Genomic DNA, 19,896 nt, shown 5'->3' on the forward strand with positions numbered 1-19,896 from the left:
GTAGTTGGGGCTGTAGTTGGACCTGTAGTTGTTTTAGATGGGACTGTAGTTGCTGATGTTGGAGCTGTAGTTGCTGTGGTTGGAGCCGTAGTTGTTGTAGATGGGACTGTAGATGCTGATGTTGGAGATGTAGTTGCTGTGGTTGGAGCTGTAGTTGCTTTGTTTGGAGCTGTAGTTGCTGTAGTTGGGGCTGTAGTTGGAGCTGTAGTTGTTGTAGATGGGACTGTAGTTGCTGATGTTGGAGCTGTAGTTGCTGTGGTTGGGGCTGTAGTTGGAGCTGTAGTTGTAGTTGGAGCTGTAGTTGCTGTGGATGGAACTGTAGTGTTTGTAGTTGTGGCTGTAGTTGCTGTGGTTGGAGCTGTAGTTGCTGTGGTTGGAGCTGTAGTTGTTGTAGTGTGGGCTGTAGTTGCTGTGGTTGGAGCTGTCGTTGCTGTGGTTGGACCTGTAGTTGTTGTAGTTGGGACTGTAGTTGCAGTGGTGGGAGCTGTAGTTGGGGCTGTAGTTGGAGCTGTAGTTGTTGTAGATGGGGCTGTAGTTGCTGATGTTGGAGCTGTAGTTGCTGATGTTGGAGCTGTAGTTGCTGTGGTTGGAGCTGTAGTTGCTGTGGTTGGAGCTGTAGTTGTTGTAGTTGGGACTGTAGTTGCTGTGACTGGAGCTGTAGTTGCTGTGGTTGGAGTTGTAGTTGCTGTGTTTGGAGCTGTAGTTGCTGTAGTTGGGACTGTAGTTGCTGTGGTTGGAGTTGTAGTTGTTGTAGTTGGGGCTGTAGTTGGAGCTGTAGTTGTTGTAGATGGGGCTGTAGTTGCTGATGTTGGAGATGTAGTTGCTGTGGTTGGAGCTGTAGTTGCTTTGTTTGGAGCTGTAGTTGCTGTAGTTGGGGCTGTAGTTGGAGCTGTAGTTGTTGTAGATGGGACTGTAGTTGCTGATGTTGGAGATGTAGTTGCTGTGGTTGGAGCTGTAGTTGCTGTGTTTGGAGCTGTAGTTGCTGTAGTTGGGGCTGTAGTTGGAGCTGTAGTTGTTGTAGATGGGACTGTAGTTGCTGTTGTTGGAGCTGTAGTTGCTGTGGTTCGAGCTGTAGTTGTTGTAGTTGGGGCTGTAGTTGGAGCTGTAGTTGTAGTTGGAGCTGTAGTTGCTGTGGATGGAACTGTAGTGTTTGTAGTTGTGGCTGTAGTTGCTGTGGTTGGAGCTGTAGTTGCTGTGGTTGGAGCTGTAGTTGTTGTAGTTGTGGCTGTAGTTGCAGTGGTTGGAGCTGTAGTTGCTGTGTTTGGAGCTGTAGTTGGGGCTGTAGTTGGAGCTGTAGTTGTTGTAGATGGGACTGTAGTTGCTGATGTTGGAGCTGTAGTTGCTGATGTTGGAGCTGTAGTTGCTGTGGTTGGAGCTGTAGTTGCTGTGGTTGGAGCTGTAGTTGTTGTAGTTGGGGCTGTAGTTGGAGCTGTAGTTGTTGTAGTTGGGGCTGTAGTTGCTGTGGTTGGAGCTGTAGTTGTAGTTGGGGCTGTAGTTGCTGTGGTTGGAGCTGTAGTTGGAGCTGTAGTTGTTGTAGTTGGGACTGTAGTTGCTGTGGTTGGAGCTGTAGTTGCTGTGGTTGGAGCTGTAGTTGCTGTGGTTGGAGCTGTAGTTGCTGTAGTTGGGGCTGTAGTTGGAGCTGTAGTTGTTGTAGATGGGACTGTAGTTGCTGATGTTGGAGATGTAGTTGCTGTGGTTGGAGCTGTAGTTGCTGTGGTTCGAGCTGTAGTTGTTGTAGTTGGGGCTGTAGTTGGAGCTGTAGTTGTAGTTGGAGCTGTAGTTGCTGTGGATGGAACTGTAGTGTTTGTAGTTGTGACTGTAGTTGCTGTGGTTGGAGCTGTAGTTGCTGTGGTTGGAGCTGTAGTTGCTGATGTTGCAGCTGTAGTTGCTGTGGTTGGAGCTGTAGTTGCTGTGGTTGGAGCTGTAGTTGTTGTAGTTGGGGTTGTAGTTGCTGTGGTTGGAGCTGTAGTTGCTGTAATTGGAGCTGTAGTTGCTGTAGTTGGGGCTGTAGTTGGAGCTGTAGTTGTTGTAGATGGGGCTGTAGTTGCTGATGTTGGAGCTGTAGTTGCTGTGGTTGGAGCTGTAGTTGCTGTGGTTGGAGCTGTAGTTGTTGTAGTTGGGGCTGTAGTTGCTGTGGTTGGAGCTGTAGTTGCTGTGGTTGGGGCTGTAGTTGCTGTGGTTGGAGCTGTAGTTGTTGTAGTTGGGACTGTAGTTGCTGTGGTTGGAGCTGTAGTTGCTGTGGTTGTAGTTGTAGTTGTTGTAGTTGGAACTGTAGTTGCTGTGATTGGAGCTGTAGTTGCTGTGGTTGGAGCTGTAGTGTTTGTAGTTGTGACTGTAGTTGCTGTGGTTGGAGCTGTAGTTGCTGTGGTTGGAGCCGTATTTGCTGATGTTGCAGCTGTAGTTGCTGTGGTTGGAGCTGTAGTTGCTGTGGTTGGAGCTGTATTTGTTGTAGTTGGGATTGTAGTTACTGTGGTTGGAGCTGTAGTTGCTGTAATTGGAGCTGTAGTTGCTGTAGTTGGGGCTGTAGTTGGAGCTGTAGTTGTTGTAGATGGGACTGTAGTTGCTGATGTTGGAGCTGTAGTTGCTGTTGTTGGAGCTGTAGTTGCTGTGGTTGGTGCTGTAGTTGTTGTAGTTGGTGCTGTAGTTGGAGCTGTAGTTGTTGTAGTTGGGGCTGTAGTTGCTGTGGTTGGAGCTGTAGTTGCTGTGGTTGGGGCTGTAGTTGCTGTGGTTGGAGCTGTAGTTGTTGTAGTTGGGACTGTAGTTGCTGTGGTTGGAGCTGTAGTTGCTGTGGTTGTAGTTGTAGTTGTTGTAGTTGGAACTGTAGTTGCTGTGGAGTTGGAGTTGCTGTGGTTGGAGCTGTAGTTGGGATTGTAGTTGCTGTGGTTGGAGCTAGTTGCTGTGTTTGGGCTGTATTTGTTATTTGGGCTGTAGTTGTTGTTAGCTGTAGTTGGAGCTGTAGTTGGTAGTTGGGACTGTAGTTGCTGTGGTTGGAGTGTTACTGTGGTTGGGGCTGTAGTTGCTGTGGTTGGAGCTGTAGTTGTTGTAGTTGGGACTGTGGTTGCTGTGGTTGGAGCTGTAGTTGCTGTTGTTGGAGTTGTACTTGTTGTAGTTGGGACTGTAGTTGCTGTGATTGGAGCTGTAGTTGCTGTGGTTGGAGCTGTAGTTGGGATTGTAGTTGCTGTGGTTGGAGCTGTAGTTGCTGTAGTTGGAGCTGTAGTTGCTGTGGTTGGAGTTGTAGTTGCTGTGTTTGGAGCTGTAGTTGCTGTAGTTGGGGCTGTAGTTGCTGTGGTTGGAGTTGTAGTTGCTGTGTTTGGAGCTGTAGTTGCTGTAGTTGGGGTTGTAGTTGGAGCTGTAGTTGTTGTAGTTGGGACTGTAGTTGCTGATGTTGGAGCTGTAGTTGCTGTAGTTGGAGCTGTAGTTGCTGTGGTTGGAGCTGTAGTTGTTGTAGTTGGGGCTGTAGTTGGATGTAGTTGTTGTAGTTGGGACTGTAGTTGGAGCTGTAGTTGTTGTAGTTGGAGCTGTAGTTGCTGTGGTTGGAGCTGTAGTTGTAGTTGGGACTGTAGTTGCTGTGATTGGAGCTGTAGTTGTTGTAGATGGGACTGTAGTTGCTGATGTTGGAGCTGTAGTTGCTATGGTTGGAGCTGTAGTTGCTGTGGTTGGAGTTGTAGTTGTTGTAGTTGGGGCTGTAGTTGGAGCTGTAGTTGGAGCTGTAGTTGTTGGGATTGTAGTTGCTGTGGTTGGAGCTGTAGTTGTAGTTGGGGCTGTAGTTCCTGTGATTGGAGCTGTAGTTGCTGTAATTGGAGCTGTAGTTGCTGTAGTTGGGGCTGTAGTTGGACCTGTAGTTGTTTTAGATGGGACTGTAGTTGCTGATGTTGGAGCTGTAGTTGCTGTGGTTGGAGCTGTAGTTGTTGTAGTTGGGGCTGTAGTTGCTGTTGTTGGAGCTGTAGTTGCTGTGGTTGGAGCTGTAGTTGCTGTGTTTGGAGCTGTAGTTGCTGTAGTTGGGGCTGTAGTTGGAGCTGTAGTTGTTGTAGATGGGACTGTAGATGCTGATGTTGGAGATGTAGTTGCTGTGGTTGGAGCTGTAGTTGCTGTGTTTGGAGCTGTAGTTGCTGTAGTTGGGGCTGTAGTTGGAGCGTCGTTGTTGTAGATGGGGCTGTAGTTGCTGATGTTGGAGCTGTAGTTGCTGTGGTTGGAGCTGTAGTTGCTGTGGTTCGAGCTGTAGTTGTTGTAGTTGGGGCTGTAGTTGGAGCTGTAGTTGTAGTTGGAGCTGTAGTTGCTGTGGATGGAACTGTAGTGGTTGTAGTTGTGACTGTAGTTGCTGTGGTTGGAGCTGTAGTTGCTGTGGTTGGAGCTGTAGTTGTTGTAGTTGGGACTGTAGTTGCTGTGACTGGAGCTGTAGTTGCTGTGGTTGGAGTTGTAGTTGCTGTGTTTGGAGTTGTAGTTGTTGTAGTTGTGGTAGTGGTTGTAGTTGGGGTAGTGGTTGTTGTAGTTGGGGTAGTGGTTGTTGTAGTTGGGGTAGTAGTTATTGTTGTTGGGGTAGTGGTTGTTGGAGTTGTTGTTGTCGTAGATGGTGTAGTGGTTGTTGTTGTTGGGGTAGTGGTTGTATGTTGGGGTAGTGGTTGTTGTTGGGGTAGTGGTTGTTGTAGTTGGGGTAGTGGTTGTTCTTGTTGGGGTAGTGGTAGTGGTTGTTGGATAGTTGTTGTTGTTGTGGGGTAGTGGTTGTGTTTGGGGTAGTGGTTGTTGTTGGGGTAGTGGTTGTTGTTGTTAGATGGTGGTTGTTGTAGTTGGGGTAGTGGTTGTTGTAGTTGGGGTAGTGGTTGTTGTTGTTGGGGTAGTGGTTGTTGGAGTAGTGTTTGTTGTAGATGGGGAGTGGTTGTTGTAGTTGTGGTAGTGGTTGTAGTTGGGGTAGTGGTTGTTGTTGTTGGAGTAGTGGTTGTGGTTGTTGGAGTAGTGGTTGTTGTTGTTGGGGTAGTGGTTGTTGTAGTTGGGGTAGTGGTTGTAGTTGGGGTAGTCGTTGTTGTTGGTGGGGTAGTGGTTGTTGTTGTCGGGGTAGTGGTTGTTGTTGTTGGGGTAGTGGTTGTAGTTGGGGTAGTAGTTGTTGTTGGGGTAGTGGTTGTTGGAGTTGTTGTTGTAGTAGATGGGGTAATGGTTGTTGTTGTTGGGGTAGTGGTAGTGGTTATTGGAGTAGTTGTTGTTGTATTTGGGGTAGTGGTAGTTGTGGTGGGAAGTGGTTGTTGTAGTTGGGGTAGTGGTTGTAGTTGTTGGGGTAGTGGTTGTTGTTGTTGGGGTAGTGGTTGTTGTAGTTGGGGTAGTGGTTGTTGTTGGGGTAGTGGTAGTTGTAGTTGGGGTAGTGGTTGTTGTAGTTGGGGTAGTGGTTGTAGTTGGGGTAATTTGTTGTTGTTGGGGTAGTGGTTGTTGTTGTCGGGGTAGTGGTTGTTGTTGTTGGGAATTGTTTGTTGTAGTTGGGGTAGTGGTTGTTGTAGTTGGGGTAGTAGTTGTTGTTGTTGGGGTAGTGGTTGTTGGAGTTGTTGTTGTCGTATATGGTGTAGTGGTTGTTGTTGTTGGGGTAGTGGTTGTTGTAGTTGGGGTAGTGGTTGTTGTTGTTGGGGTAGTGGTAGTTGTAGTTGGGGTAGTGGTTGTTGTAGTTGGGGTAGTTGTTGTTGTCGTTGGGGTAGTGGTTGTTGTTATTGGGGTAGTGGTTGTTGTAGTTGGGGTTGTGGTTGTTGGAGTACTTGTTGTCGTAGTTGGGGTAGTGGTTGTTGTTGTTGGGTAGTGGTAGTGGTTGTTGGAGTAGTTGTTGTTGTCGTAGATGAAGTGGTGGTTTTGTTGTTAGTGGTAGTGGTTGTAGTTGGGGCAGTGGTTGTTGTGTTGGAGTAGTGGTTGTTGTTGTTGGGGAGTGGTAGTGGTTATTGGAGTAGTTGTTGTTGTATTTGGGGTAGTGGTAGTTGTAGTTGGGGTAGTGGTTGTTGTAGTTGGGGTAGTGGTTGTAGTTGTTGGGGTAGTGGTTTTTGTTGTTGGGGTAGTGGTAGTTGTAGTTGGGGTAGTGGTTGTACTTGTTGGGGTAGTGGTTGTTGTTGTTGGGGTAATGGTTGTTGTTGTTGGGGTAGTGGTTGTTGTTGTTGGGGTAGTGGTTGTTGTAGTTGGGGTAGTGGTTTTGTTGTTGGGGTAGTCGTTGTTGTAGTTGGGGTAGTGGTTGTACTCTTTGGGGTAGTGGTTGTTGTTGGGGTAGTGGTTGTTGTAGTTGGGGTAGTGGTAGTTGTTGGAGTAGTGGTTGTTGTTGTTGGGGTAGTGGTTGTTGGAGTAGTTGTGGTTGTAGTTGGGGTAGTGGTTATTGTTGTTGGGGTAGTGGTTGTTGGAGTAGTGTTTGTAGTAGATGGGGGAGTGGTTGTTGTAGTTGTGGTAGTGGTTGTTGTAGTTGGGGTAGTAGTTGTTGTTGTTGGGGTAGTGGTTGTTGGAGTTGTTGTCGTAGATGGTGTCATGGTTGTTGTTGTTGGGGTAGTGGTTGTTGTTGTTGGGGTAGTGGTTGTTGTTGTTGGGGTAGTGGTAGTTGTAGTTGGGGTAGTGGTTGTTGTAGTTGGGGTAGTGGTTTTGTTGTTGGGGTAGTGGTTGTTGTAGTTGGGGTAGTGGTAGTTGTTGGAGTAGTGGTTGTTGTTGTCGGAGTAGTGGTTGTTGTTGTTGGGGTAGGGGTTGTTATTGTTGGGGTAGTGGTTGTTGTAGTTGGGGTAGTGGTTGTTGTTGTTGGGGTAGTGGTGGTTGTAGTTGGGGTAGTGGTTGTTGTTGTTGGGGTAGTGGTAGTTGTCGTTGGGGTAGTGGTTGTTGTTGTTGGGGAAGTTGTTGTCGTAGTTGGGGTAGTGGTAGTTCTAGTTGGGGTAGTGGTTGTTGTTGTTGGGATAGTGGTTGTTGTTGTTGGGGTAGTGGTTGTTGTAGTTGGGGTAGTGGTTGTTCTTGTTGTGAGTGTTTATTGGATTAGTTGTTTTTATTGTATTGGGTAGTATTTATTTGGTTGTTGTTGTTGTAGTGGTTGTAGTGGTTGTTGTAGTTAGGGTAGTGGTTGTTGTAGTTGGGGTAGTGGTTGTTGTTGTTGGGATAGTGGTTGTTCTTGTTGGGGTAGTGGTAGTGGTTATTAGTAGTTGTTGTTGTATTTGGGGTGGTGGTTGTATTTGGGGTAGTGGTTGTTGTTGGGGTAGTGGTTGTTGTTATCGGAGTAGTGGTTGTAGTTAGGGTGGTAGTGGTTGTTGTAGTTGGGGTAGTGGTTGTTGTTGTTGGGGTAGTGGTTGTTGGAGTACTGTTTGTCGTAGATGGGGAGTGGTTGTTGTAGTTGTGGTAGTGGTTGTAGTTGGGGTAGTGGTTGTAGTTGGGGTAGTCGTTGTTGTTGTTGGGGTAGTGGTTGTTGTTGTCGGGGTAGTGGTTGTTGTTGTTGGGGTAGTGGTTGTAGTTGGGGTAGTGGTTGTTGTTGTTGGGGTAGTGGTACTGGTTGTTGGAGTAGTTGTTGTCGTAGATGGGGAGTGGTTTTGTAGTTGTGGTAGTGGTTGTAGTTGGTGCAGTGGTTGTTGTTGTTGGAGTAGTGGTTGTTGTTGTTGGGGTAGTGGTTATTGGAGTAGTTGTTGTTGTTGGGGTAGTGGTTGTTGTTGTCGGAGTAGTGGTTGTTGTTGTTGGGGTAGTTGTTGTTGTAGTTGGGGTAGTGGTTGTAGTTGGGGTAGTGGTTGTTGTTGTCGGAGTAGTGGTTGTTGTTGTTGGGGTAGTTGTTGTTGTCGTTGGGGTAGTGGTTGTAGTTGGGGTAGTGGTTGTTGTTATTGGGGTAGTGGTTGTTGTAGTTGGGGTTGTGGTTGTTGGAGTACTTGTTGTTGTAGTTGGGGTAGTGGTTGTTGTTGTTGGGGTAGTGGTAGTGGTTGTTGGAGTAGTTGTTGTCGTAGATGGGGGAGTGGTTTTTGTAGTTGTGGTAGTGGTTGTAGTTGGGGCAGTGGTTGTTGTTGTTGGAGTAGTGGTTGTTGTTGGGGTAGTGGTAGTGGTTATTGGAGTAGTTGTTGTTGTATTTGGGGTAGTGGTAGTTGTAGTTGGGGTAGTGGTTGTTGTAGTTGGGGTAGTGGTTGTAGTTGTTGGGTAGTGGTTGTTGTTGTTGGGGTAGTGGTTGTTGTAGTTGGGGTAGTGGTTGTTGTTGTTGGGGTAGTGGTTGTTGTTGTTGGGGTAGTGGTTGTTGTTGTTGGGGTAGTGGTAGTTGTTGTTGGAGTAGTGGTTGTTGTTGTTGGGGTCGTGGTTGTTGTAGTTGGGGTAGTGGTTGTAGTTGGGGTAGTAGTTGTTGTTGTTGGGGTAGTGGTTGATGGAGTTGGGGTAGTGGTTGTAGTTGGGGTAGTAGTTGTTGTTGTTGGGGTAGTGGTTGATGGAGTTGTTGTTGCGTTGTGTGGAGTGGTTGTTGTAGTTGTGGTAGTGGTTGTAGTTGGGGTAGTGGTTGTTGTTGGAGTAGTGGTTGTTGTTGTTGGGGTAGTGGTAGTGGTTGTTGGAGTAGTTGTAGTTGTCGTTGGGGTAGTGGTTGTTGTTGTTGGGGTAGTGGTTGTTGTTGTTGGGGTAGTGGTTGTAGTTGGGGTAGTGGTTGTTGTTGGGGAAGTGGTTGTTGTTGTCGGAGTAGTGGTTGTTGGGGTAGTGGTTGTAGTTGGGGTAGTGGTTGTTGTTGTTGGGGTAGTGGTAGTTGTCGTTGGGGTCGTGGTTGTTGTTGTTGGGGAAGTGGTTGTTGTTGGGGTATTGTTGTTGTTGGGGTAGTGGTTGTAGTTGTTGGGGTAGTGGTAGTTGTTGTTGGAGTAGTGGTTGTTGTTGTTGGGGTAGTGGTTGTTGTAGTTGGGGTAGTGGTTGTTGTTGTTGGGGTAGTGGTTGTTGTTGTTGGGGTAGTGGTTGTTGTTGTTGGGGTAGTGGTTGTTGTTGTTGGGGTAGTGGTTGTTGTTGTTGGGGTAGTGGTTGTTGTTGTTGGGGTAGTGGTTGTTGTTGTTGGGGTAGTGGTTGTTGTTGTTGGGGTAGTGGTTGTTGTTGTTGGGGTAGTGGTTGTTGTTGTTGGGGTAGTGGTTGTTGTTGTTGGGGTAGTGGTTGTTGTAGTTGGGGTAGTGGTAGTTGTTGTTGGGGTAGTGGTTGTTGTTGGGGAAGTGGTTGTTGTTGTCGGAGAAGTGGTTATTGTAGTTGGGGTAGTGGTTGTAGTTGGGGTAGTGGTTGTAGTTGGGGTAGTGGTTGTTGGAGTTGGGGTAGTGGTTGTAGTGTTGGGGTAGTGGTAGTTGTTGTTGGGGTCGTTGTTGTTGTTGTTGGGGTAGTGGTTGTTGTTGTTGGGGTAGTGGTTGTTGTCGTTGGGGTAGTGGTTGTTGTTGGGGAAGTGGTTGTTGTTGTCGGAGTAGTGGTTATTGTAGTTGGGGTAGTGGTTGTAGTTGGGGTAGTGGTTGTAGTTGGGGTAGTGGTTGTTGGAGTTTTTGTTGTCGTATATGGGAGTGGTTGTTGTTGTTGTGGTAGTGGTTGTAGTTGGTGTAGTGGTTGTTGTTGTTGGTGTAGTGGTTGTTGTTGTTGGGGTAGTGGTAGTGGTTGTTGGAGTAGTAGTTGTAGTTGGGGTAGTGGTTGTAGTTGGGGTAGTTGTTGTTGTTGGGGTAGTGGTTGTTGTTGTCGGAGTAGTGGTTGTTGTAGTTGGGGTAGTGGTTGTTGTTGTTGGGGTAGTGTTAGTGGTTATTGGAGTAGTTGTTGTTGTAGTTGGGGTAGTGGTAGTTGTAGTTGGGGAAGTGGTTGTTGTTGGAGTAGGGGTTGTTGTTGTCGGAGTAGTGGTTGTTGTAGTTGGGGTAGTGGTTGTTGTAGTTGGGGTAGTGGTTGTTGTTGTTGGGGTAGTGGTTGTTGGAGTAGTTGTTGTCGTAGATGGGGGAGTGGTTTTGTAGTTGTGTTAGTGGTTGTAGTTGGGGTAGTGGTTGTTGTTGTTGGAGTAGTGGTTGTTGTTGTTGGGGTAGTGGTAGTGGTTATTGGAGTAGTTGTTGTATTTGGGGTAGTGGTAGTTGTAGTTGGGGTAGTGGTTGTTGTAGTTGGGGTAGTGGTTGTAATTGTTGGGGTAGTGGTTGTTGTTGTTGGAGTAGTGGTTGTTGTTGTTGGGGTAGTGGTTGTTGTAGTTGGGGTAGTGGTTGTTGTAGTTGGGGTAGTGGTTGTTGTTGTTGGGGTAGTGGTTGTTGTTGTTGGGGTAGTGGTAGTTGTTGTTGGAGTAGTGGTTGTTGTTGTTGGGGTCGTGGTTGTTGTAGTTGGTGTAGTGGTTGTAGTTGGGGTAGTAGTTGTTGTTGTTGGGGTAGTGGTTGATGGAGTTGTTGTTGTCGTAGATGGGGGAGTGGTTGTTGTAGTTGTGGTAGTGGTTGTAGTTGGGGTAGTGGTTGTTGTTGTTGGAGTAGTGGTTGTTGTTGTTGGGGTAGTGGTAGTTGTTGTTGGAGTAGTTGTAGTTGTCGTTGGGGTAGTGGTTGTTGTTGTTAGGGTAGTGGTTGTTGTTTTTGGGGTAGTGGTTGTAGTTGGGGTAGTGGTTGTTGTTGGGAAGTGGTTGTTGTTGGGGTAGTGGTTGTTGTTGTTGGGGTAGTGGTTGTAGTTGTTGGGGTAGTGGTAGTTGTTGTTGGTGTAGTGGTAGTTGTAGTTGGGGTAGTGGTTGTTGTAGTTGGGGTAGTGGTTGTAGTTGTTGGGGTAGGGGTTGTTGTTGTTGGGGTAGTGGTTGTAGTTTTGGGGTAGTGGTAGTTGTTGTTGGTGTGGTTGTTGTTGTTGGGGTAGTGGTTGTTGTTGTTGGGGTAGTGGTTGTTGTAGTTGGGGTAGTGGTAGTTGTCGTTGGGGTAGTGGTTGTTGTTGGGGAAATGGTTGTTGTTGTCGGAGACGTGGTTATTGTAGTTGGGGTAGTGGTTGTAGTTGGGGTAGTCGTTGTAGTTGGGGTAGTGGTTGTTGGAGTTGTTGTTGTCGTAGATGGGGGAGTGGTTGTTGTAGTTGTGGTAGTGGTTGTAGTTGGGGTAGTGGTTGTTGTTGTTGGAGTAGTGGTTGTTGTTGTTGGGGTAGTGGTAGTGGTTGTTGGAGTAGTTGTTGTTGGGGTAGTGGTTGTTGTTGTTGGGGTAGTGGTTGTTGTTTTTGGGGTAGTGGTTGTAGTTGGGGTAGTGGTTGTTGTTGTTGGGGAAGTGGTTGTTGTTGTCGAAGTAGTGGTTGTTGGGGTAGTGGTTGTAGTTGGGTTAGTGGTTGTTGTTGGGGTCGTGGTAGTTGTCGATGGGGTCGTGGTTGTTGTTGTTGTGGAAGTGGTTGTTGTTGGGGTAGTGGTTGTTGTTGTTGGGGTAGTGGTTGTAGTTGTTGGGGTAGTGGTAGTTGTTGTTGGGGTAGTGGTAGTTGTAGTTGGGGTAGTGGTTGTTGTTGTTGGGGTAGTGGTTGTTGTTGTTGGGGTCGTGGTTGTTGTTGTTGGGGTAGTGGTTGTTGTTGTTGGGGTAGTGGTTGTTGTTGTTGGGGTCATGGTTGTTGTTGTTGGGGTAGTGGTTGTTGTTGTAGGGGTAGTGGTTGTAGTTTTGGGGTAGTGGTTGTTGTTGTTGGGGTAGTGGTAGTTGTTGTTGGGGTCGTGGTTGTTGTTGTTGGGGTAGTGGTTGTTGTTGTTGGGGTAGTGGTTGTAGTTGGGGTAGTGGTAGTTGTTGTTGTATCGTGGTTGTTGTTGGGGTAGTGGTTGTTGTTGTTGGGGTAGTGGTTGTTGTAGTTGGGGTAGTGGTAGTTGTCGTTGGGTTAGTGGTTGTTGTTGTTGGAGAAGTGGTTGTAGTTGGGGTAGTGGTTGTAGTTGGGGTAGTGGTTGTAGTTGGGGTAGTGGTTGTTGGAGTTGTTGTCGTAGATGGGAGTGGTTGTTGTGGTAGTGGTTGTTGTTGTTGGTGTAGTGGTTGTTGTTGTTGGGGTAGTGGTAGTGGTTGTTGGAGTAGTAGTTGTAGTTGGGGTAGTGGTTGTAGTTGGGGTAGTTGTTGTAGTTGGGGTAGTGGTTGTTGTTGTTGGGGTAGTGTTAGTGGTTATTGGAGTAGTTGTTGTTGTAGTTGGGGTAGTGGTAGTTGTAGTTGGGGAAGTGGTTGTTGTTGGGGTAGGGGTTGTTGTTGTCGGAGTAGTGGTTGTTGTAGTTGGGGTAGTGGTTGTTGTAGTTGGGGTAGTGGTTGTTGTTGTTGGGGTAGTGGTTGTTGGAGTAGTTGTTGTCGTAGATGGGGGAGTGGTTTTTGTAGTTGTGTTAGTGGTTGTAGTTGGGGTAGTGGTTGTTGTTGTTGGAGTAGTGGTTGTTGTTGTTGGGGTAGTGGTAGTGGTTATTGGAGTAGTTGTTGTTGTATTTGGGGTAGTGGTAGTTGTAGTTGGGGTAGTGGTTGTTGTAGTTGGGGTAGTGGTTGTTGTTGTTGGGGTAGTGGTTGTTGTTGTTGGGGTAGTGGTAGTTGTTGTTGGAGTAGTGGTTGTTGTTGTTGGGGTAGTGGTTGTTGTAGTTGGGGTAGTGGTTGTTGTAGTTGGGGTATTTGAGTTGGGGTAGTGGTTGTTGTTGTTGGGGTAGTGGTTGTTGTTTTGGGGTAGTGGTTGTAGTTGGGGTAGTGGTTGTTGTTGTTGTAGTGGTTGTTGTTGGGGTAGTGGTTGTTGTGTTGGGGTAGTGGTTGTTTTTGGGGTAGTGGTTGTAGTTGGGGTAGTGGTTGTTGTTGTTGGGAAGTGGTTGTTGTTTGGGGTAGTGGTTGTTGTTGTTGGGGTAGTGGTTGTAGTTGTTGGGGTAGTGGTAGTTGTTGTTGGGGTAGTGGTAGTTGTAGTTGGGGTAGTGGTTGTTGTAGTTGGGGTAGTGGTTGTAGTTGTTGGGGTAGGGTTGTTGTTGTTGGGGTAGTGGTTGTAGTTTTTGGGGTAGTGGTAGTTGTTGTTGGGGTAGTGGTTGTTGTTGTTGGGGTAGTGGTTGTTGTTGTTGGGGTAGTGGTTGTTGTAGTTGGGGTAGTGGTAGTTGTCGTTGGGGTAGTGGTTGTTGTTGTTGGGGAAATGGTTGTTGTTGTCGGAGACGTGGTTATTGTAGTTGGGGTAGTGGTTGTAGTTGGGGTAGTCGTTGTAGTTGGGGTAGTGGTTGTTGGAGTTGTTGTTGTCGTAGATGGGGGAGTGGTTGTTGTAGTTGTGGTAGTGGTTGTAGTTGGGGTAGTGGTTGTTGTTGTTGGAGTAGTGGTTGTTGTTGTTGGGGTAGTGGTAGTGGTTGTTGGAGTAGTTGTCGTTGGGGTAGTGGTTGTTGTTGTTGGGGTAGTGGTTGTTGTTGTTGGGGAAGTGGTTGTTGTTGTCGGAGTAGTGGTTGTTGGGGTAGTGGTTGTAGTTGGGTTAGTGGTTGTTGTTGGGGTCGTGGTAGTTGTCGATGGGGTCGTGGTTGTTGTTGTTGGGGAAGTGGTTGTTGTTGGGGTAGTGGTTGTTGTTGTTGGGGTAGTGGTTGTAGTTGTTGGGGTAGTGGTAGTTGTTGTTGGGGTAGTGGTAGTTGTAGTTGGGGTAGTGGTTGTTGTATTTGGGGTCATGGTTGTTGTTGTTAGTGGTTGTTGTTGTTGGGGTAGTGGTTGTTGTTGTTGGAGTAGTGGTTGTTGTTGTTGGGGTCATGGTTGTTGTTGTTGGGGTAGTGGTTGTTGTTGTTGGGGTAGGGTTGTTGTTGCTGGGGTAGTGGTTGTAGTTGTTGGGGTAGTGGTAGTTGTTGTTGGGGTCGTGGTTGTTGTTGTTGGGGTAGTGGTTGTTGTTGTTGGGGTAGTGGTTGTTGTAGTTGGGGTAGTGGTAGTTGTCGTTGGGGTAGTGGTTGTTGTTGTTGGAGAAGTGGTTGTTGTAGTTGGGGTAGTGGTTGTAGTTGGGGTAGTGGTTGTAGTTGGGGTAGTGGTTGTTGGAGTTGTTGTCGTAGATGGGGGAGTGGTTGTTGTGGTAGTGGTTGTTGTTGTTGGTGTAGTGGTTGTTGTTGTTGGGGTAGTGGTAGTGGTTGTGGGAGTAGTAGTTGTGGTTGGGGTAGTGGTTGTAGTTGGGGTAGTTGTTGTAGTTGGGGTAGTGGTTGTTGTTGTTGGGGTAGTGTTAGTGGTTATTGGAGTAGTTGTTGTTGTATTTGGGGTAGTGGTAGTTGTAGTTGTGGGGTGGTTGTTGTTGGGGTAGGGGTTGTTGTTGCTGGAGGTAGTTGTTGTAGTTGGGGTAGTGGTTTTGTAGTTGGGGTAGTGGTTGTTGTTGTTGGGGTAGTGGTTGTTGGAGTAGTTGTTGTCTAGATGGGGAGTGGTTGTTGTAGTTGTGGTAGTGGTTGTAGTTGGGGTAGTGGTTGTTGTTGTTGGAGTAGTGGTTGTTGTTGTTGGGGTAGTGGTAGTGGTTGTTGGAGTAGTTGTTGTTGTAGTTGGGGTAGTGGTAGTTGTAGTTGGGGTAGTGGTTGTTGTAGTTGGGGTAGTGGTTGTAGTTGTTGGGGTAGTGGTTGTTGTTGTTGGGGTAGTGGTAGTTGTTGTTGGAGTAGTGGTTGTTGTTGTTGGGGTAGTGGTTGTTGTAGTTGGGGTAGTGGTTGTTGTAGTTGGGGTGGTGGTTGTTGTAGTTGGGGTAGTGGTTGTTGTTGTTGGGGTAGTGGTTGTTGGAGTTGGGGTAGTGGTTGTAGTTGGGGTAGTGGTTGTTGTTGTTGGGGTAGTGGTTGTTGTTGTCGGAGTAGTGGTTGTTGTAGTTGGGGTAGTGGTTGTTGTTGTTGGGGTAGTGGTAGTGGTTATTGGAGTAGTTGTTGTTGTATTTGGGGTAGTGGTAGTTGTAGTTGGGGTAGTGGTTGTGTAGTTGGGGTAGTGGTTGTAGTTGTTGGGGTAGTGGTTGTTGTTGTTGGGGTAGTGGTAGTTGTTGTTGGAGTAGTATTGTTGTTGTTGGGGTAGTGGTTGTTTAGTTGGGGTAGTGGTTGTTGTAGTTGGGGTGGTGGTTGTGTAGTTGGGATAGTTGTTGTTTTTGGGGTAGTGGTTATTGGAGTTGGGGTAGTGGTTGTAGTTGGGGTAGTGGTTGTTGTTGTTGGGGTAGTGGTTATTGTTGTCGGAGTAGTGGTTGTTGTAGTTGGGGTAGTGGTTGTTGTTGTTGGGGTAGTGGTAGTGGTTATTGGAGTAGTTGTTGTTGTATTTGGGGTAGTGGTAGTTGTAGTTGGGGAAGTGGTTGTTGTTGGGGTAGGGGTTGTTGTTGTCGGAGTAGTGGTTGTTGTAGTTGGGGTAGTGGTTGTTGTTGTTGGGGTAGTGGTTGTTGGAGTAGTTGTTGTCGTAGATGGGGGATTGGTTGTTGTAGTTGTGGTAGTGGTTGTTGTTGGGGTAGTGGTTGTTGTTGTTGGAGTAGTGGTTGTTGTTGTTGGGGTAGTGGTAGTGGTTGGTTGAGTAGTTCTTGTTGTATTTGGGGTAGTGGTAGTTGTAGTTGTAGTGGTTGTTGTTGTCGGAGTAGTGGTTGTTGTAGTTGGGGTAGTGGTTGTTGTAGTTGGGGTAGTGGTTGTTGTAGTTGGGGTAGTGGTTGTAGTTGTTGGGGTATTGGTTGTTGTTGTTGTTGGGGTAGTGGTAGTTAGAGTTGTGGTTGTTGTTGTTGGGGTAGTGGTTGTTGTAGTTGGGGTAGTGGTTGTTGTAGTTGGGGTAGTGGTTGTTGTTGTTGGGGTAGTGGTAGTTGTTGTTGGAGTAGTGGTTGTTGTTGTTGGGGTAGTGGTTGTTGTAGTTGGGGTAGTGGTTGTAGTTGCTGGGGTAGTGGTAGTTGTTGTTGGAGTAGTGGTTGTTGTTGTTGGGGTAGTGGTTGTTGTAGTTGGGGTAGTGGTTGTAGTTGCTGGGATAGTTGTTGTAGTTGGATTTGCAGTTGTTGTAGTAGTGGCTAGAGTTGTGGTGTTCGTGGTTGGGGCTGGAGTTGTTGTGGTTTTTACTACAGTTGTTGATGCTGGATTAGCAGTTGTTGGCCGTGTTGATTATGTATAGAGATGTTATGGGAGAGAGAAAACAAGTTAAGGAATCCTGAGTAGAAATGATCAAAGATTACTTGAGCATGACACATATCCTCTCTCTCCCCTGAACAAGCTGCTTCATTACATCCGTGTGGGAAACTTCAATCCATATGTGTTTTTGTGCTGACACAACCATAACCTTGTGGATAAGTAGATAAAGTATGAGAGTAAGGAAAACGAGCTGTAAACAGCATCTTCATCACTACTGTTGGGCCATGGTTCTTTGTGAAACCACACTTCGGCCTACATGTTCAGTCAAGAGCCTGAAGCCGCATGTTCCTCCAAGACTCAGTCTCCCAGGGGGCACAGAGGGTGAAACCCCCCCCCCAGGGACACAGGTTTCAACTCCCATTGGTCACTCTGGACCCCATGACCTGTGAGGTCACCGGGCCAATATAAAGTCAGGTTTCCCCCTCTTCTCTGCCTCTTTCTACATTCCCTCCATGGAGAGAAGGCTGTCGAGCCAGGTCTCTCTTTCTACACTCCCTCAACGGAGAGAAGGCTGTCGAGCCTCGTCCTGCCTCTTCCTACAATCCTTCTACAGGAGGGAAGGCTGTCGAGCCTCTTCTCCAGCTCACATCTTCTCTTCCCATCCAACTCTTCGAGAGGAGCACAAAGGCTGCATCCAATCTAGTAACTTTCTCTAATTTGGCACACACACAGACACATGCATAACTCTTCACCTCATTAGCTCTACAGGTCGTAAACATTCCAATAGGTGGGGGAGGGTGTTATCTCTTTGGCCAGTGACCATCTTGAAAGCACGCTGACTCACACAGACACACACACATGTATACTGTAATGGCAGATTTTGCATTTGTGTAATGTTTAATAGAAGAACAGATATGTATTTAGAAGAAGTAGATAACAAATGTGTTTCTGTGACTGACAAAAGTTGCAGAGGGGACTATAAGTGTTTATGGCCCCCACATGTGTGTCTTAGCAAATGCTTCACTGCAGGGGTTACTTAGTGTGTCTGATAGAGATGGGTGAGGGGAACTCTGCATTGTATACAGGACTGGGGTCTTTTGATGTTGTAAATCTAGATAAGGGATCTCGGAGACAGATTGTCTCACACCAGGGGTCTGGGATGGAGATCTGAGACAGGAACTCTGCCCAACCTGGTCAGACATCAAGAGACTGAAGAATACCTTTTGGCTCCTCGCAGGGAGGGGCTTCTGATTGTATAAGTGAAGTGATTCTCCTGTGCTCTGTGCTCATTCTATACACGTCACACTAGGTGGCTGTGTGGGGTGAGCCCACCTGCAGGTGTTTTAGTTGAACTTTCCGAGAGACAATGTTATGTGTGTATTATTATACAATAGAGTATCATTATTAAACAGAAACTGCCACCACAATACACACATACCTATCTTTGTTTAGCAATTAGACCGTTAGTAATTTGTGTTTTTATACTTTATTATATTCATAATAAATGTTTTTCTTTCACAAATGTTTTTTTATTAATGTTGCATAAGTGAATTTCGCCAACCTCTACACTGTCAAGAACCCCATATCTTTCAACTTAGCTAACTATCTATATGGTAATTTTGGTTATAGTTATTAATTTAATTGTTAATCAGAGTTCCAAATTTGTAGTTAGAACCTTAATCAATGAGACTAAATCAATAAATTGGCTATCTTTTCCCTTCCTTTGAAGGGTGGTGCTCCGAGGTAACTTTAATCAATTAAAGTTATTATTTAATATTAATAATAAAATATTAATATTTAATATTTTTATCTTGATAACCAAATTTATTGAATGCCGAAAGGCACACCATTTTATGGTATCACGTTTGATGCATTATGGCACAACACTACCATCTGACACAAGGTGCCTCACCTAAGAGAAGAAGCTCCAACCCTCATATCAGAGAGCTGCTGTGATACATCGCTTCAATAATTCAATGTTGCCTTGAAAGGATGTCATGAAATTCAAAATTGGCCGTGAGTCAAAGTCTGTTGGTCTGTATTTTATTAGCCTTAATTTAACCATGTTAGTCCCATTGAGATGAAGAATCTCTTTTACAAGGGAAATTATTATTTTCTCTTTTTTAGTATTAATTACAATCAGACAACAAAGTGACAATAGTTGAAGTTTAACTGAAATTGAATCGCCCTCATGGTTTAGCTGACCCAGTCATCTTGAACATCAGTCACCTTGTCCACCTCTGTACTGTTATTCTGTCATCTGGACCACCTACACTACTGACTATTGACAGGATAATACTGATATTTTCATACCGTATCTTGACTGAATGTCAATGACAATTGAGCTCATGAGTGCTTCACTGTTTTGCATGTGAGCTGTTGTTTTGTTGACACCTTTTATAGCCTAAATTAAACCATTTTAGTCCCATTGAGATGAAAAGTCTATTTTACAAGGGAAATTGTCGATTTTTTTTGGTTTTAGTATTAATTACAATCAGATGTAAGACATGTATACAGTGTCTAAAAGTGCTGCCAATAAACCAAGTAAAGATCCACTCCAGGTGAGAGAGTGGAACCTGAGTCTGCCGGCCAGGATTTACAGTTGTGTACTTGTTAATGATTCTCCTATGTCCTTGACAAAGATCCATTCAAGTATCAAATGTCATCTTGGAAATGAAGTAAACCCAATGAATTGTTTCTTTTCAATCCCATTTAATCAAGTAATTACTTTATTCATCTCTGGAAACCTTTTACCAAGTTTTGATAACTTTAGGATGGTTTAGTCCAAAAGTCGTATCTGTAATTATTCTCATGATTAGTCTTAATTAATCCTGTGTTATAACCTGTTGCAACAAAATAACACATTTTCTTTTGGTTTAATTATTGTTGTTTTATGTTGCTTGCAGCAAATTATATTTATTTCATCAGACAACAATAGTAAGTTTTTGAAGGAGACACCAATAGCAGGCAAAAACATATACCATTATTTTTCAGAATTTCAAATAGATAACGCATAATAACACACATGAATCACTAATCACCACTGAGCTGCTCTTCAAGTACTCTACTGTTTATTCTCCTAAATTACGTATCATAAAATGCAAACAATAATTGCAATGAATGCTGACCTTGGGCACAGGATGCATGAAAATATCCAAGCAAAAATATACAATAGAGGATTGTTCTTTCCATGATGGGTGGTGTTACTCCTCACTACTACAAAAACAGAGTGGTAGTTTGTCTTTGATTTGTTTTGTGCTTATGTTGTGCTTTGCTCCTCCTTCAGCTAACCTGAAAAACTAGGTAAACATCAATTAGTGAGTGTTTGAATTTTACAGAGATGAAAAGGATACTCAAGTGGAACTTGAACACATAAGACGACATGATGCCCAACATAACCCCAACATGAAACTATCGATTTCATTCTGTGGAAACTCTGTCTTCATCATGACGGCTTTTCTCCAGTCAAAAGGGTTAAGGTTGTTGCTATTTTTTTGGCTTTTGATGAATGCTGTCAGGATGCTGTCATAAGGGTTGTCACACAGGTTCTTGAATTATAAACAGCACAATCCTCTCTAACTACATTCTCAGAGTTCAAGCCTACACAGGATCATATTTCTGCCACACCACAAAAAAAAAGAAGAAACGTTGCACAATATTGCAAGACAGTGGGGTAAATTTGGATCACATGGGGTGTTTATTATTGTATTTTTGCAAATTTACTTCTGCTACTTCCAACGACTAAAAAACACATTAAATCACCCCACCAGACATGTTTGATATCCCTAAGTAATCCTTAAATAATGTGGATATTATACATGGAGGAGACATGCAACACCAAACACGAGTAGTGTTTATTACTAAACATTTAGTAATAAACACAAATGTTTCTTTCCAATATCATGGACAGTTGTATGTTCGTTAGAAAAAAAACTCTTTATTATAATGCATTCCAATCTCGGTATCACCATCTTTTAAAAAAACAACATTATGATAACAGGACAAAAAGTTTGATAAGAACTAACATTGTCAGATGATAGACCATG

At 45.3% G+C, this 19,896-nt stretch overlaps 1 pseudogene; it reads right to left on the reverse strand.

The window, feature by feature from the left end:
* Positions 1–6,093: 6,093 nt before the first annotated feature.
* On the reverse strand, positions 6,094–9,769 carry LOC124854638 (annotated as a pseudogene).
* Positions 9,770–19,896: the final 10,127 nt, after the last annotated feature.

This window comes from Hippoglossus stenolepis, chromosome 14, assembly GCF_022539355.2.
Source record: "Hippoglossus stenolepis isolate QCI-W04-F060 chromosome 14, HSTE1.2, whole genome shotgun sequence".
NCBI classification, from domain to species: domain Eukaryota; kingdom Metazoa; phylum Chordata; class Actinopteri; order Pleuronectiformes; family Pleuronectidae; genus Hippoglossus; species Hippoglossus stenolepis.